Raw genomic sequence first — 17,633 nt, 5'->3', positions numbered from 1 at the left:
TAAAATAATGTTTTCTTTCTATTTCGGATGTATTTTTTTATTTTTTTATTTATTTACAATTTTAAAAAACCCGTTAGGGTTACATTAGAAATTTAATATTGTCTAGTCATTTTATGTCTCGTCTAATCTAGTTAGTTCAGTCATCATGTGCTTTTTCAGATTGATTTTAAATTTGTCTCCAGTAAAAGTTTTCAAGTAGTAAGGTAGGTCGTTGTAGTGTTTGGGTCCATTATGTAGTATTTTTGACTGTCCTGTGTTTGTCTTTGCTTTTTCAATATGATAGTGTTGTTGTTGTCTGGTGTTATATTTGTGTATGTCAGCATTTTTGACTAATATTATGTCGTCGTCTTGTATGTTTCCCAGTGTTATTTTGTGCACAATTTTTAAGGTCTTAATTTTAGTCAAGTAATTTATGTCAAACTAGTGTGTTTTTTGTACAGTTCAGTCGTAGAGGTCAGGTAGGGTAGGTTGTATGTTAGTTTAAGAATTTTATTTTGTTGTCTTTGTATTCTTGTTATGTCTGTCTTGTTGCCAGTTCCCCAGAAGGCGATCATGTAACTCAATTTACTTTTGATATAGGCTTCGTACATCATAATTTTTTCCTTTCTTGGTATATAATCTTTAATTTTGTAGAAGAGGCTATGTAGTGATGCCATTACTTTAGTGAGTCCGTCTATGTGTTTTGTCCATTTTAATTGTCTGTCCATTGTGAGTCCTAGGTAAGTCACATGTTCTAGTTCTTTAAGAGTTTCGTTGTTTATTTTTATGTTCATGTTATGGTTCTTCTTTTGTGTTTGGAAATGTATTATATTGCATTTCTTGGCATTTAGTGTTAAGAAGTTTTTGTTTGTCCATTTTAATAGTTTTTGCACGTCATTGTTGATGGTTTTAGTCGTTTCAATGTCATTTTTGTTTTCATATAAAATTCGTAAGTCGTCCGCATGGATTTTTTTTTTCCCATTATGTCACTGTGTATTATGTCGTTAATGTATATTATATAAAACAATGGTCCTAATATTGATCCCTGAGGTACTCCGAATTGCATTGTTGTTATTTTACTTTTGTGTTCTTCAATTTTCGTAAACTGTTTTCTTCCTTGTAGATAGTTTTTAAATATTTTGAGAGCTTGTCCCTTAACTCCTGTATGTTGTAGTTTATCTAGAAGGGTATCTATGTGGACTGTGTCAAATGCCTTCTTGAAGTCAAGTATGAGTGCAGTAATATGTATGACATTATGTATTGTCAAAAAAATGTTTTTTCTTATGTACGGTCCCAAATGAGTTACTTTTATAACTTCTGGGAGTATAATATGTACTTTTTGTATTATATGTTTTATTAATAATAAAAATTTTAAAAATGAAAAAAAAAATACGATTTTTGAATAGGGGTAAATAGTTCCATCTAAAACAGCATTAATGTATCTTCGGGTGTACCACAGGGTGCTCACCTTGCTCCTTTGCTATTCAATATGTTCATCAATGATATAAACAATGCTTTTCTTACTTCATCAATTTGGCTGTTTGCTGATGACACAAAAATTCTCAAACAGATTGACAGCCCTTCCGATTATTCACTTTTACAATCTGACTTATTGTCTTCTTAAAATCCAATCATTTACGACTACTCACTGAACGATGAAATGTTATCATCTGTGTCTAGTATACGAGATTTAGGTATTATACTTGACACTAAACTTTCTTTTAGAATTCATATTGAACATGTTATCAATAAATCCTTAAAACTTCTTGATTTATTAACAGAAGCACAATGACTTCAAAAATATTAACACCCTTAAAACTCTTCTGTTCCCTAGTTAGCCCGCATTCATCTGTTATCTGGTCTCCATATTATGATGTTCACATCAAGAATATTGAATCAGTTTAACATCGATTAAAAAAAAAATAGGCTGGAGGTTGAGCTTATCCAGAAACCTGTATACGTATAATGAGCTAGAAACTACCTTGAATATATCTTCTCTTCAAGACCTTCGAAATAAATCCGACCTTATAGTCCTATTTAAAATTTTCAACTCACTCTTTGATGCGCCTGAACTACTGAGCTCAGTAAAATTAAATATCCCAACTAGAAACCTCAGACAAAACTTACTCTTTCATACCGATAACCATAGAACTAACTATGGTTTTCATTCCCCTATGCCCAGAATTCTCAGGTCTGCCAACAAACATACCAGTCTTGATTTCTTTGATAACAAGTTGTCTTCTTTCAAGCGATCACTGAATCAAATTCAAATATAAACACCTCTCTCCCGCTTCCACTCCCACAGTCTACTATAAACCATTGAGTCTTTCTAATTTCTTTATAATAATTTTCTATGTATAAATGTGTCCATAAAAATGCCCATTGGGCGTATATATAAATAAATAAAAAAAATTACCGACATTTCTATCTACCGATTTTGAGACATACCCGTCTCTTAAAATACAAGTGCGAATATGTATTGATTATTTTTTACGAATGCTTCCTAATTTCTATCAAAGCTTAAAACTCTAAGCAATGCATTAAAGCAGCCGACAATTTTCGCAGTCGCTATGCTATTGTACATTTGTTGTGAATTCACGATGCTAACGCTAATTATGCCGTCACTGATTCGTTCTGCAACCGCCGCCATTTTCTTTCGACGCCAAAATAATTTCGGCGGGAAAATGACGATGTTAATCTTTATGATAAAGTGTGGAAATCGAAATGAGAAGCTAGTTATTTATTACACATAATATTGTATTAATGCACGGGATCTTATTGCAACCATAATTATACGAAACCATTGCGCTAAGTCTTGGTAATCCGTAATTTTGGATCTGTGTGACAGTACGTTGTTGGTACTGTCATCTTTCCCGCCAAGCAAAATGAAATGGAATTAGGAATGTGTACTATTTATTTATTTATTCATTTAAATACACAATTAACAAAAAAAAAATATTTAAAAATTTATTTAATAACCCTGACGGATTATAACATTTATTTTAAGAAAATAATATGGAATTTATTATTCGTTGATAAAAATATTTTTTGCATCTTTTATAAAGTTTGGGTCATTTGTTTAGTTTTGTCTGGTAGTTTATTGTATAATTTTAGTCCCTGTAGCTCAATGACAAATAACTATCGACGTGCTTAAAAACATGTTAAGCATTTGAGCGATCACAATGAACAATAATGAACATGCTTAAGTTATCGCAGTCATAAGTCAACGCGTGTGTAATCTCTAAGTCAACGCTCGTGTCGTTTTGTTTTTTTTTTCCTCGTAAATAAATACAGTTCCCTGGTGAAAAATAGGCGTTTACTATAAAAAATAATACAATATATTGCATTTGCAAAATAGTAAGGAGTATCTAATACAAAAAACTGAAAATTAAATTACAGTTAATATGGCGATTGCTTTTCTTGACATTTTGCTTGCCAACCGCCGGCTAAATGCAATGTATATCATGATAAATAATAAACAAACAAATAAAAATAGCAGTTTTGGTATATTTTCCATATTTACATCGGTAAAATTCAAATATGTGATTGCGCAGCAGGATTATACGTCGCGAAACGTAAATATTTTGACATTTAATGTTAGGTGTTCACGGATGTTGCATTGTAATCACGAATACAATAAACAGCCATGGTGAGAAATTGTTATCACGTCGCTTATTAGCACGTCGACAGTTATTTGTAATTCCTATCCACGACACTATGAGGCGGACTGATCTTAATTTCTTTTTTTCATGATATTAATCTGAGAGTAGCTATCGAGTTGAAAACGCTCATTCAGGGTTCTATTTCTTTTTCACAGTATAATTCTAATGACTTTTATTTTTTTTCCCTGTTCAAGGTAATTTTATAACTGATAGAAAAAAAAACATATTTCGACACAGTATCCATTTTGGAAGGTTCCTACCTACCGCGATATTTTCGTGTCCAGTAAACATTATACACATAACCTTTCAACCTAATAAAACATAACAAACTTAATTACCGAAGAAGCGTTATGTAACTTTTTTACAACTCCGTATACATTTCATTACGCATTGGGCTCATTATTGTATGACAAAAGAAATTCGCCAGAGGGCAAACTAAAGGTTTGTAATTATTCTAGTACCTACTTAAATTTTAAACGCAACCATTTTTTAGCGATGCGAACTTTCAAATGAAAGAAAATTGAATCATTGTTTTTTTTTTAAAAGATAATGTATTTCAATGAAAATGTAGATATATAGTAAGAAAAGAGAAAAGGTAAAAAGTAAGAATTGCTTGGTTTAACCTCAGGTACATCCAATGATTAATCATTCATAATATATGATTTTTTCCGCTGCATGTATTTATAATAAAATAATAAGTTCAAACAATATTGTAGACGAAGAATGAAAACTTGAAAAAAACTGTAGTAAACATAAACACAATACGAGAATATCAGAAAAATACCATGAACAACCTTTTAAAACGAGAAAAGGATAATCGAGACTAATAAACCATGGACTGAAATTATACAATAAACTACCAGACAAAACTAAACAAAAGACTCAGACAACCTTTACAAAAGATGTTAAAAAGATTATTATTAACAGTAGAATGTGAATTTTAAAATTAAAAATATTTTGTTAACTGTATGTAACCCGTAAGGGTTTATCAATGAAATTTAAATTTAAAAAATATGTATTTTCATATTCAATTCTACATATAGACAATACGTATTGAAAAAGATTTTTTATTTATTGATTGGTTGGACAAAATGTCACTTGCCAATTTCATGCCCCAAAACGCATTTAAAGCTTAAAATGAATAAAATTATTTATTTGTCCATTTTTTTTAGACTGTGACTAGATAAAGCCTCGTAGGAAGCTATTATGATAAAAAGTTTACAACAGAGATGAGCAACATTTAAGATAATATAATATTTAAGTCTAGGTATTTAGAGGGCTTCCTGTCGTTGTCTGGTTTAAACGGCCACGTTACAAACTGTGTGTTTGGACATCCATATTCCTTCAATTCTTCCACCTGTTAATTTTTGTGAAGTTAAAGAGCTGAAACCTTTTTTGGTAAGGGTAAGATTCATCTACTAAATTATTTCGCCTGGATGCCTGTAAATTTTCCATTTTTATACTTTTACTTCGCAAAAATCAACAGAGGGAAGAATAGAAGCAGTATGGATGTTCAAATATAGGTTGAATGGTGAATGTTAAACAGTGTGTAAAGTAACCTCTTAAACCAGACAATGACAGGTCATAAGCGCTGTAAATGCCTAGACATCCATATTCCTTCTCTAAAGTGTTCTTCATCTCTGTCGTAATATTGTAAATAAATAATTCAAAATATCATACCTACTTATGACTCTGGTTTGATTCGTCATATGATGACTATTATAAATGAGGGTATTAAGAGCAAACTTAGAAATCTCCATTGAGGGAGTTGCTGAAATGTTTGCAAAAAAAGAATTGGGAGATTTCTAATTATCTTTTAGTGACTCGATGGAACACTTTGAGCACCGGCCGAATACACATAGAATTTACCCCGTGCCCGGCCCATTTTTGTGAAATTTCATGCTTTGCGAAGGGTTTCTTAAAAGTGTCATATTTATGAAAATACTGAGTTAAATCAATTGAAACTTCTCATATTTATTCGAAATAATTAAATAAGTAATTTTTGTATGATAGTTTTGCCAACATAGAATGTTGAAAGCATAAAATATCTAGGAGTTTGGATTGACTCTAAATTATCTTTTTCAAAAAATGCAGACCATACGAGTAAGAAAATCGCAAAGAAGGTATCTCTGTTAGGAAGGATAAGGAATAAATTAGACATTAAAACCTCTCTGCTGATATTTAAAAGTATTATCGTTCCCCACATTGATTATTGCTCCAGTATTTTATATTTAAGTAATGAAGGAGATCTAAAAAGACTCCAAATAATACAAAACAAAGCGACTAGGATAATATTAAGATGTGGGAGACAGACGAACAAATGTTAAGAAAATGATTCAACTTCTACATATCATGACAATTGATCAAAGAATCAAATTCAATGTTGCCAATGAAATAAACAAAATTATTAAAGCAATAGTTCCGAGATATTTTCAAAATAAACTAAAAAATAATGAGTTCTTTCATAGAAACTATGCAACAAGAGGATCTAAAAATATAAGACTGGAAAAAAAATCAAAAGCAATGTCCCAGAACTGCTTTATGTACAAGGGAATAAAACTATTTGAAGAAATGCCAGAAAGCATAAAAAATGAAATTAATGTAAATATATTTAAAATTAAATGTAAAAAGTATATATGTAAAAAATATTAGGTAGTAAATAGTGTAAATAGTGAATATAATTAATGAAAATGTACATATGAAACAGTTAATATTATAAATTAGGATACTAAGTGTATAATAGTGATAAATAATGTTAGAATAAGTATAGATGTAAATTTTGTGTTGGAAATATATATTAGACTATGTAAATACATAGAACTAAATAAATAAATAATAAATTTAAAAAAACATTGGCCTTTATTGCCATTGCGCATTGCAATGTTCGCACATATACAGGGCCTCACTCCTTTTTTGTGCTTTGTATCCCGGAGCTGTGTAAACACGTGATTATAATATCCATGCGTTGTGTCCCGGTCCCGTGTTTTCACGTGGTTTACCAGCAGCGAAAAAGTACTAATAAAAGTCACTAGATGTCAATAAAATCCACTTTTTTAGACATCTGGTAAACCACGTGAAAACACGGGACCGGGACACAACGCATGGTTATATAATCACGTGTTTACATGGCTCCGGGATACAAAGTGTTATGTTTGCGGTGTCAAGTAATAACTATAAGATTCTGTTTCTGGTGGAGATTTCTAAGTTTGGGTCTTTTACCCTCAAATTATCAGTTTAAAGATTTTATCTTCCTGGTCTCAGATCATCAAGCGGAGGCGATACGGTTGGCTGGGCCATGCACTGCGGATGCCTCCTGAGAGCCTTAACCACGATTGCCTACTTTACAAGGCATCAGGTTCTCGACGTCCTGGACGTCCACTGCTGACTATTCGTCGGCAGTTTATGTCAGAACTTCGGGACGAGAACAGGACTTGGGGGGACGCAAAGGAGTTGGCGGCCGATAAAGGTGGCTCTTAGTGGATACCATATGCTCCAACTAGGGAGCGAACATGAAATGATGATGATGATGATGGTCTCAGATAGATTCCTCAGATAATTAAATGTATTTACTTATATACTGATGTATGGTGATGGTGATGGTGATCCATTTTTCACCATTCCCTTTCCGCACCTAATGGTGCATAGGGCACTGCATTGGTACACCAATCTCAGAGTATCTTATCATTTTTGTTGCATGAAGGTAAGGTGATCAGACTTACGCTTCAGGTACCAGTCCAGGGACTATGTAATATTCTAGTGTGAAAACACACTTTTTAAACAAATATTTCACATCCACCATGTCGGGAATCCAACCCGAGACATCTTCAATGTTAGGCAAACGCGCTGACCATTACACCACGAGGCCGACATATTTATATAAATATATTTGCATATTTTATATTGAATAGTTGTATTTTCACATCACTACAACCTTTACGTTTCAAAAAAGTTCTAATCCATAGAGAAAATAACTTCGCAACTCGCAATTATGACCTTACCTAAAAATTATTTCGAATCTTTTCAAATGGCAAAACAGAATATTCATTTGTCTAGATGATACTCGAACAAATGAAGAATAAATGTTATATAATTGGCTGAATTAATATTTACATTCATTTCTATCGTGTTTCAACACGTTTAATTGTATCTTATATCCATTCTTTTATCAGTACAAATGTCAAAAATACAAGATAAATTATATAAAAAATGATGAAAACAGAACCTGAACAAAACATAAAAACCTTACGTACTAAGTAAAGGTAGGTCACGCTATTAATTTATCCGCGGGGGTAGATGTGTGAATGTAGAGGAAGCAAATTCTTTATGCAAAGGCAGACCTAAGCGGCGTTCTATCCTCTCTGCCTCCCTCCAGGGAAGAAGGCCTGTTATAACTGTCAACTGGCTGCCTTCTCCCGAGTTTTGAGTGGTTTCCTCTTTACTCTGTGATTTTGATGAGAAGATAAGAACGTCATATCTTCACCATGTCGGTATAGTTGAAGATAAACTCTCTCCAGCGATTACAAAGATACACTACCAACCCCCCACCTTTTTGGTAGGTGCTTAGATGACAAACAAGGGGAAGCGTACGTCACGGTACACTTATCCACGCACTGTAGTGACAAAGTTTCAGAATGACATCATAGTTGAAGGTAAAAAAAAAAAATCTCCCGACCGATTACGAAGATACACTACCGATCCCCCCCACCATCAAGTTTTGATGTAAGTACATCGGTTTGTACCGACAGATCTAGTACCCCTCGATACACATATCTACACATTTTAAGTCAAAAAAATTTGTTCCTCCGAGCAATTTTTCCTAAATTTTTAATCTTTCTGATGTTGACATTTACGAGAAAGAAATAAGGACATTTTGAAGTTGAATAACTGTCAGTTTTGAAAACGAGCGGCTAGGCCGGCTAGATGCAGTAGCTAGTCTGGCTTGATGCTATCCCTTAACATACAAGAGCATCTAGCCGTAAAGTGTTGCCACTATAAAAAAATGATTATTTATTATATTTTTTCCATCTGTTTTATTTTCTTTCTGAGTGTACGTATCGAGATGTTAAAGGAGCCGGCCTTGTAATCGCTCATAAATACACACGATCGTTAAGCATACCGTCTTGGTAATTGTCAAAAGTAAAGCCCGCATTTTTTGCTTAAATTGGGATTTATTGGAGTTTATAGTCGCTTTAAAGTAGGCACTTTTTATCACAGAAGCCTGTTTAAAATATAAATGAGAACTATCTTAAATTTTAATGAAGTAAGGAACGCGGACAAAATTTTTGAGGTCATTGGAATGTAACGCCAATACCGCAATAAATCTGTACATGAGAGAGCACGAAGATATAACTCATAACCAGGAAGACAAAGAAGCTGTTGTATGGCCGGTGTTTTTGTGAAAGAGATTGAGCCGGTTATTGGCAGAGAGTGGGTTTACACGCATGTAAGGTGACCGGCGTATTTATTTGCTATAACAGGAATAAACTATAATTTTATAAATTATCGATAAAGAATTTATTAAATCGTATGTCTCTAAGTTTTTTTAAAAATATTTGGACTTAAGAATATTCAGTCTTTTGCTTGTGGTAATACGATGTTACATCACCGGGCGAAAAGGAATTTTTACCACAGCTTAAGAGTTAATATTTATCCATATTCCTTCTCAAAATCGTCTTCGTCTCTTTTGAGATACATATATTTTATTATAATTGTAATAATTTAGGAATGATTTATTTAATTACCAAAATATGCGTGGCCTAAAGGCCAAGGAGAAAAAAGTACAAACGATTTAGCAACAATTAATTAGTTTGAATCTTCTCCCAACCAAGGATTAGTTTCCTGTAACGTTAAAGACGTTAGTTAACCTGAAGGTTATACTATTTACAGATCGGGGGACAAGCGAATATGGACCGTGCTGAATCCATCATTCGCATTTTTTTCATTTCATTTTCTTATTCTGTTTCCGCACATAATGGTGCATAGGGCACCGATGTGATCGGTTCTAGACAGTTGCTAGTCCAGGAACAATGAAACATTGCAGTTTAAATAACCTTTAAAATAAATACTTCACATCCCCCCTGCCCGCAATCGATCCCAGTGCCTCAAGAATGGTAGACGAACGTGCTAACCACTTTACTACGAAGTGGATTTATCTCCACTCGATTTCCTTATCAAGGGTTTATAGATATACGGTTTTATAATTCCTTTTCTATAATTTATGCATATAATTTAGGCCTGTTATAGCAAAATAAATTTAAAATCATAAATACGCTGCTCATATTACGCGCATGCGTCCCCTAACTCTGTCATCAACCGACAGAATGTATTTTGCACAACACCCGCCACAGAACAGCGTCTCTGTCTTCCTTGTTATAAGTTCTATCTTCGTTCTCTCTCTCTCTCATATAGATGTGTTGCTGAATTAGCGGAAATTTATTCTTCGCGTGGCAAGGATAAATATTTTTTGTATCCAGCATAGTTATACAAATTTTACTTTCCAAATCCGGTGTGAAAATGTCAATGTGAAGATTACGAAAAATACGAGATCGTCGTTTAAAGAAATGAGAGAGATATATCAAGTCTTGTATCGTAGGTCGACTAGTGTGACATCACAGCCACACAAGAGTTAATGCTCTCATTTGTGTGAGAAAGCATTTTTATATCAAATTTCCCATAGCCCTGGACTTCATAATGAGGAATTCCACTGTTTTCTTGGAATTCCACTTCATTTATTTTCTATTAGCGTACTATTTAACTAAGCAAATATATATATTGTGCGTTATTTACAAAGACATGATTTTTTTAAGTTACATTTATCAAATACCGCGACAAATGACTGTAATCAGTGTGTCACTTTTCAGTAGTAACGTCATGAAACGGTTTGCGTTCTTACTTTTACGGACCGCGGTAATTTGTATTTCTCCAGCCAATAACAAAACTGACAAGAATCTTTGGAATATTGCTTTGATTACGTCATTTAGTTGATCGTAATTTGCTCATTTCTATGTTATGGTTGTTTTTACGAACGTTTCGATTTAGAAAAACCTAGAAAGTTGACATAATTAATCTCTGGTTGATAAAAGAGTATAATGAAAATTATACTCTTTTTTTCTATGGTCAAAACGTTCCTTACAAGGTGCGGGGGCTTTGAAGCGGGAACCGGAAATACTACACGTAGATATAAGGAGTGACGTCATTATTTACGATTTTAAAATTAATACTATTTTTAACATTTTTTATTTATTTTTGCGTGCATTTTTGAGATATTTCATCCTACTCCAAATTTTTAAATATTCACGAGTACACGAAAACATTTTTAAAATTTAATTCCGGCATGGGCTGGAATTCCTAATTCGAGCATCAATACACTGCCCTATGTAGCACGGATGCGGATAGGAAAATGGCGATCTTGATCAGTATTCTCTTTAGCTTTACTTCATTAGCCCATTCAATGTTACCGGAAATAAAATCGGATTGTTTCCACAAACATTCGTTTTCTGGGCAAAGGTAAAAATAAACTTCAGGCCAAATCACACGCGGAAGATTTCAAAGGGTGGGAAGATGGTTTCTTTGACACGCCATTTTAAATCGGATAGCTATGTTACAAAAAAATACAATCTAAACATGTATTATATTATTATTACCGGAGACTGCTGCGAGCCATTGCATATATCTCTATGTTGAACAATATTACTTTAGACATTGACATTTTTCACGTCTCTGAGGGAGTTTTTCAATACAAGATTCTCTTACCTTTTTAACATATTATTTTCTGGATATTCTGTATAATTATGAGTTATTTTTATATATCTAATTTTACCATATTATTTTAATTATTTCTATATATATGAATTGAGTCACGTATTCCATTTTGGAATGTACATATATATGAATAAATAAAATTGAATTGAATTGAATTAAAATAGATCTCAGATTAATAATGCGTCAACCTATAAAGAAGCCCTATCACCATGCTTGATAGAACGCAAGCGATGTTGGTTTGCATTAAATTGGCGGCCATTTTGTTTTGTTTGACAACATACGCCTAACGGTTCTATTCCCCGGCTTTTGTCGCTGTGCTTGGCTTTGTTTGTAAATAACTTAGATATTTACGTTATAATAAATTAAAATCCACTATGGTGAATTGCAGTATGTTTGGTTGCAGCAGTAGGAGCGTCAAAGCTGTTAAAGGAGTCAGTTTTCACAGGTAATTGATTTCGAATATTTTCCCATGATTTACATTGATTTTTGGCATTTATTGTCCCGACACGTGTATTATGTTGCTTAAAAACTTTCTTTATATTAACATATTTACTTCAGATACTATTTTTTCTTAATTAAGGGGATACATTTGTGACTCAAAGTATGTTTACTGTTGATAATGACAATTGATTTTGGGCAATATGTCGGGGCCGCACTAGGCATCCATATAAAGTTTGAGTCTTTATCGAGTAGAGGTCGATTCAAATTTTACTCAAAAATAGCCATGTTAACCTTGAAATCGCATTTTAAATGACATGTCCAAATTTCAGGCCGCTACGACTCACCGTTTCGGAGTTGTGACGGACAAACAAACTAACTCAACACAGAATTTTGGTTCCACGGAGTTGGGATTTATGTTTCAATAAATGTAACATAAGTATATTGTGAATAAAATGATTAAATAAACAAAAAAATAAACACACATGTATTTTCAATTTTATAAAATAAATATAGGCGAATTATAAAAAAATGAAATGGAATAACCCCGCAATAATAAATACACAGGTACATATTTAAATATATTCACAATTCAAATTAATATCCATTTACACAATATTATTTTTGGTATGTGTATATATATTTACATATTTATACACACACAATTCTGGGTTTTATCCCAAGGGGGAGTAGGTAGTAGGGTAGTAGGTAGTAGGGAGTAGGCTTACGACAGGTCATAAGCCCTGTAAACGCTCGAATATCCATAATCTTGAAACAAAAATTCTACCCATCTCTGTAGTGATATAAATAATAATATCCATTTGGTAATTCTCGACCTGAGTACTGCCCATTGTTTTGCTGCGAACTGTAGCTAACTTAATACCCAATAGTTATAGAATAGTTTTCCTACGTTTGGGCTCCTCTATAGCTTGGCGCATTATTACTGTGAGATTTTCCTTTGTTATTATTTTTAGTATTCGTTTTAGGCAGACAGCCCTTGACCTGGACTGGACAACTAGACTTGGCAATTTATTCAAGTCTGAAACTACCCTGCTGGGAAGGAAGTTTATCTTGGGATTGAGGTGGAATTAGGGACGATAGAGCTTTCAGTTATGACCCCGTAAATTTATATTGAGATTTAATTGATACATCTCTTTTCCACACCGATGTGAGTTGCAATATTTCATATTTAAATTTATTTCAACAGAGAGGGAAAACATTTTTGAGAATGGAATATGGAAGTCTAGGCATTTATAGGGCTTATGAACTATCATTGGATGGTTTAAGTGGCCACTTCACACACTGTGTAACATTCACCATTCTGCCCATGTTTGAACATCCACATTTCCTCAACTCTTCCATCTGTTGACTTTTGTGAAGTAAAAGAGCTGAAACCTTTATCACGCGGGTGAGATTCATCCGGCTGAACCAAATCACCTACTAGGCAACGCTTGAAAACAATTTTCCAATTTTGATACTTCTTCTTTTACCAGGTAGTTAATTCAACAATGTTTGAGTATGTCCAAATGCTTGCAGACTGGCTGGATTTCCTCCCTAGGGATATATATTTATTTTCTTATTTAAAGATTCTTTAAAGATTCTTCTCATCGTTTCTTTGAATCCCTAAAAAGATGTATCTGTATATTTATGTTTTTCCTTTTTTAAAAAAAAATATTATTTTATTTTATTTTTACACCTGAGCATGTTTTTCGTTCTTTATTTGAATTCTTAAATTTTGATTACTTTTACAAATTTTATTCATTTTTTTACTTTGATTTTAATTTTTAAACAACTTCTATTTATTAACATATTACAACAGAGATGAAGAACATTTAAGATAAGGTAATATAAGAAGTCTAGGCATCTACAGGGCTTATGACCTGTCAATGGCTGGTTTAAGTGGCCACTTTACACACTGTGTAACATTCACCATTCTGCCCATATTTTAAAATCTATATTCCTTCAATTCTTTCACCTGTTGATGTTTGTAAAGTGGCCACTTAAACCAGCCATTGACAGGTCATAAGCCTTGTAGATGCCTAGACTTCTTATATTACCTTATCTTAAATGTTCTTCGTCTCAGTTGTAATATGTTAACAAACATTATTTGTTTTTAATATTGTTGACTCCCCTTCGTGCTGCTTCGGATATCCTAACCAATCTTCTAAACAAACTGTGGTCTTGTCCCTTTCCCCCTCTATATGATGACCGAATGGATCTTCTCGCTACTATCCGTGGCCCTGTTATAGGTCCTGTCGAATATACAGATCTGGTGGCTTCCAAAAAGAATTTCGAGGCTTTTAAAAAGTTTTGTAATCATTTCGGCGAATTGATCATGTCTAATCAATTTAATCCCAGTCAGTGAAGAATTCACTTCCCTCTCTTCTCGATCCAATGAAGTACATATTATGTTATTCTGGATTACTTTCTTTCAGCACAAATATGCTAAGGCTACCAGATTTCAGAGAGCTCCTTCGGGCAGCTTTTCTCGTTTGACAATGAGCAAATTTTCCGTGTATGTGGGCACCGCCAAGGAGACTGAAGTCCTCAGATGCGGTGTGCGGTATGTGGTTGGCAAGCTGATACATCCCTTTATATTTTTTTTAAATCACACAAAATTTGACATAATTTAACTACTAAATATTACTTTAACAGAATGTCAACATATTATATCAAACAAATCAACATTTATTTAATAAACCTCCTCATTATAAATTGTTTGGCGTAATGACGTATTTTTCCTCACTTTTTACATGAGAACTATCTTCATAAATTAAAATTATGCAAGAGGTGTAGATTAAAAATACATCGCAAACCTATTATTTACTTAACGATCTTTAACACACTTCAACACAGCATAATTTATTTCAAAACTATTCCATAACAAATTGATAATGGTATTGTTAACACTTAGAAATATCTGTATTTATTACATTATTCTTACGGTACAACAAGAATAGAAAATATTCAAAACAAATTTATAAAGTACCTTAAATACAAAACCGGTATTTTTTATGTATCAACTCTCACTGCCTCCACCTACCATGGAATCACTTATCTACAATACCGCAGAGTGTGTGCGGACCAACTACTGCTTTACAAAATTATGACAGGAATAGTTGAATGTACTGAACTACTTAGTTTAATAACAATACATGTGCCCGCCAGGATTTGTAGATGGTACCACCTGTTTCATGTACCAATAAGTGTGTTGAAAATGCTGTTTTTCGTAGGACTTTTTCAGTGTACAATACAAAATTTAAAGATATAGATTACACAAACATCACTCCATCAGATTTAAAATTGACACTAAAAATGCATTATGTAACTTAGTAGACATTATAATAATAAATATGTACATCTCCCTTCCCCTCCTTATCCTCTCTTCAAGCATTCTTGTCCTAATCCCGCCCAATTTACAGTAACTTAATGTTCTTAAAATAAATATTTAAAAAATCTTTGATTATTGAAAAATATTTACGAGTACATGAAAATAACTGTTTTATATGTATTTATTTGATATGTAATATATTTTCTTTACTAACTTTGTATACTATGTGGAAATCTGTTATTAGTTCTGAGTTTATACACTATATCTGTTTGTTTACTATAAATATGAATGTAGAACTGTTGATTTCCGAAATAAAATAAATAAATATAAATTTTAAACTTAGAATCAGTCATGAATTTTATTAAATTTGTTAAAAACATTAAATTTGTTAAAACGTAACGCTAGAAGAAAAATTATAGACCTTTTAAATTCATTCAAAATTGTTAATTCAATATGGGATTGCCCTGAACTGTTATCTCTCATCAACTTCAGGGTGTCTGGAAGAATGACTAGACAGGTGCCACCGTTTTGTAGCAACAATTCACGGACAGTGTATACTTGTAATGCCGTATTAAACGGACTTCATGAACTCGGCAATAGTTATTCCTACGTATCTGATATATTTGGTGTAGGGTGTTGTTCCTATAGAACAATCCTTTTGAACTATTTCAAAGATGGTGAATGGTAAATATATTTATTTATTCATGCATTTCATAATATATACAGTTTTTTGTTCACTTTGCCCAGCTGTATGAAACAGTACTTATGATTTTCTTGTTTTATTACTTTAGAATGTTTTATTATTTAATTTTGTTTTTTACATTTATTCTCGAATTGTTCAAACTTTCTACTGTGCTGTGTAATTTTTAGGTTAATTTTTATAAAGTAATTCTTGTACTATTTAGAGGTTTATTTTTTTATAAATCTTTGGTATAAGGAAATTTATGTTTTAAAAAAAAATAATCTCAAGCAAAATATTATGTTAGTATTATAAATGTTTGTAAAAGGCAAATATGTTATTTATTTATTTATTAACGGACATTGTCCATGTATACAATTATGTTATGTTAATGTTAATAAAATAAAATAAAATAAAATAAAATAAAATAAAATAAAATAAAATAAAATAAAATAAAATAAAATAAAATAAAATAAAATAAAATAAAATAAAATAAAATAAAATAAAATAAAATAAAATAAAATAAAATAAAATAAAATAAAATAAAATAAAATAAAATAAAATAAAATAAAATAAAATAAAATAAAATAAAATAAAGTAAAATAAAATAAAATAAAATAAAATAAAATAAAATAAAATAAAATAAAATAAAATAAATAAAATAAAATATATTTATTTATTTTAATGAATACTTTAATGAAGCTGTTTAAATTAATATATATTATTGATAGAAGGGAAATTTCAGATTTAGTACTGCTTTTATTAAATAATATATTGATTGATTTGGTGTTTATTTTGTAGAACTCCACGTTTAAACTTTTAATATAAGAAATCAAACACTGATTTGAGACTACTGAACACTTTATTTTATATTTACAAATATTAAAAATATATAAAAACTCAAATCTCAAGACTCAAATCAGTGTTTGATTTCTATTATTATAAGTTTATTAAATAACGTTCTTGACAGTCCCGAACTTTTAAATTGTGTGAATTTTTATGTGAGACAGCGTGGGACGAGACAACATACTTCTTTTGCTGTTGATTTGCATAGTTCAAACTATGCCAAATACTCACCTAGTCCACGGCTCCACATGTTAGCGAACAAACTTGGAAACTTAAATTTATTTCATTTATCTTTACACAAATTAAAATCATCAGTTTTTAATCACTTTTTTTCTAAATTATAAAATGTACTAAGTGTTATACTTGTTTAACTGATTATGCAATGAGACATCGCCCCTGTTACTTCAATACTTTTTATATTTAAACCCTTTATTTATTGTTAATTTGCTGCATACCTATGTTATAATTTCTTTTTCAATTTTTCTTTATTATTTCCTTATTTCTGCTGATTTTATTTCATGTATCTATATTGTTTATACTGTGTTCAGGTGTTTTATTTCATTATATTTGTTTTTCGATATTTTTTTATACTTTGTCAAACCCGCAAAATGAACGGAGCACTAAGCACAGTAATTTCTAATAAAAATATGTCAATCGAAGCTAAACTGGCAGTGCACAACGGAGTTTTAGTCCCAACACTTATGTATGGAAGTGAAACATGGAACTGGCAGAGGAAGGATGAAAGCCGAGTGAACGCGGTTGAAATGCGATCTCTTAGACGAATGTGTGGGAAATCAATGTATGACAGGGTTACGAATGATGAAATCAGGCGAGAGTGTAAATCTGAGACAAGTATAATTGATATGATTAAGAAAGGGTCTCTGAGATGGTTTGGTCACGTAGAACGAATGGACGACGAGAGAATGGTAAAACAAGT

Source organism: Micrasema longulum, unplaced genomic scaffold, assembly GCF_059751315.1.
Source record: "Micrasema longulum isolate JH-2025_06_02 unplaced genomic scaffold, ASM5975131v1 h1tg000497l, whole genome shotgun sequence".
NCBI classification, from domain to species: Eukaryota; Metazoa; Arthropoda; class Insecta; order Trichoptera; family Brachycentridae; genus Micrasema; species Micrasema longulum.
This window is presented reverse-complemented; position numbering follows the sequence as displayed.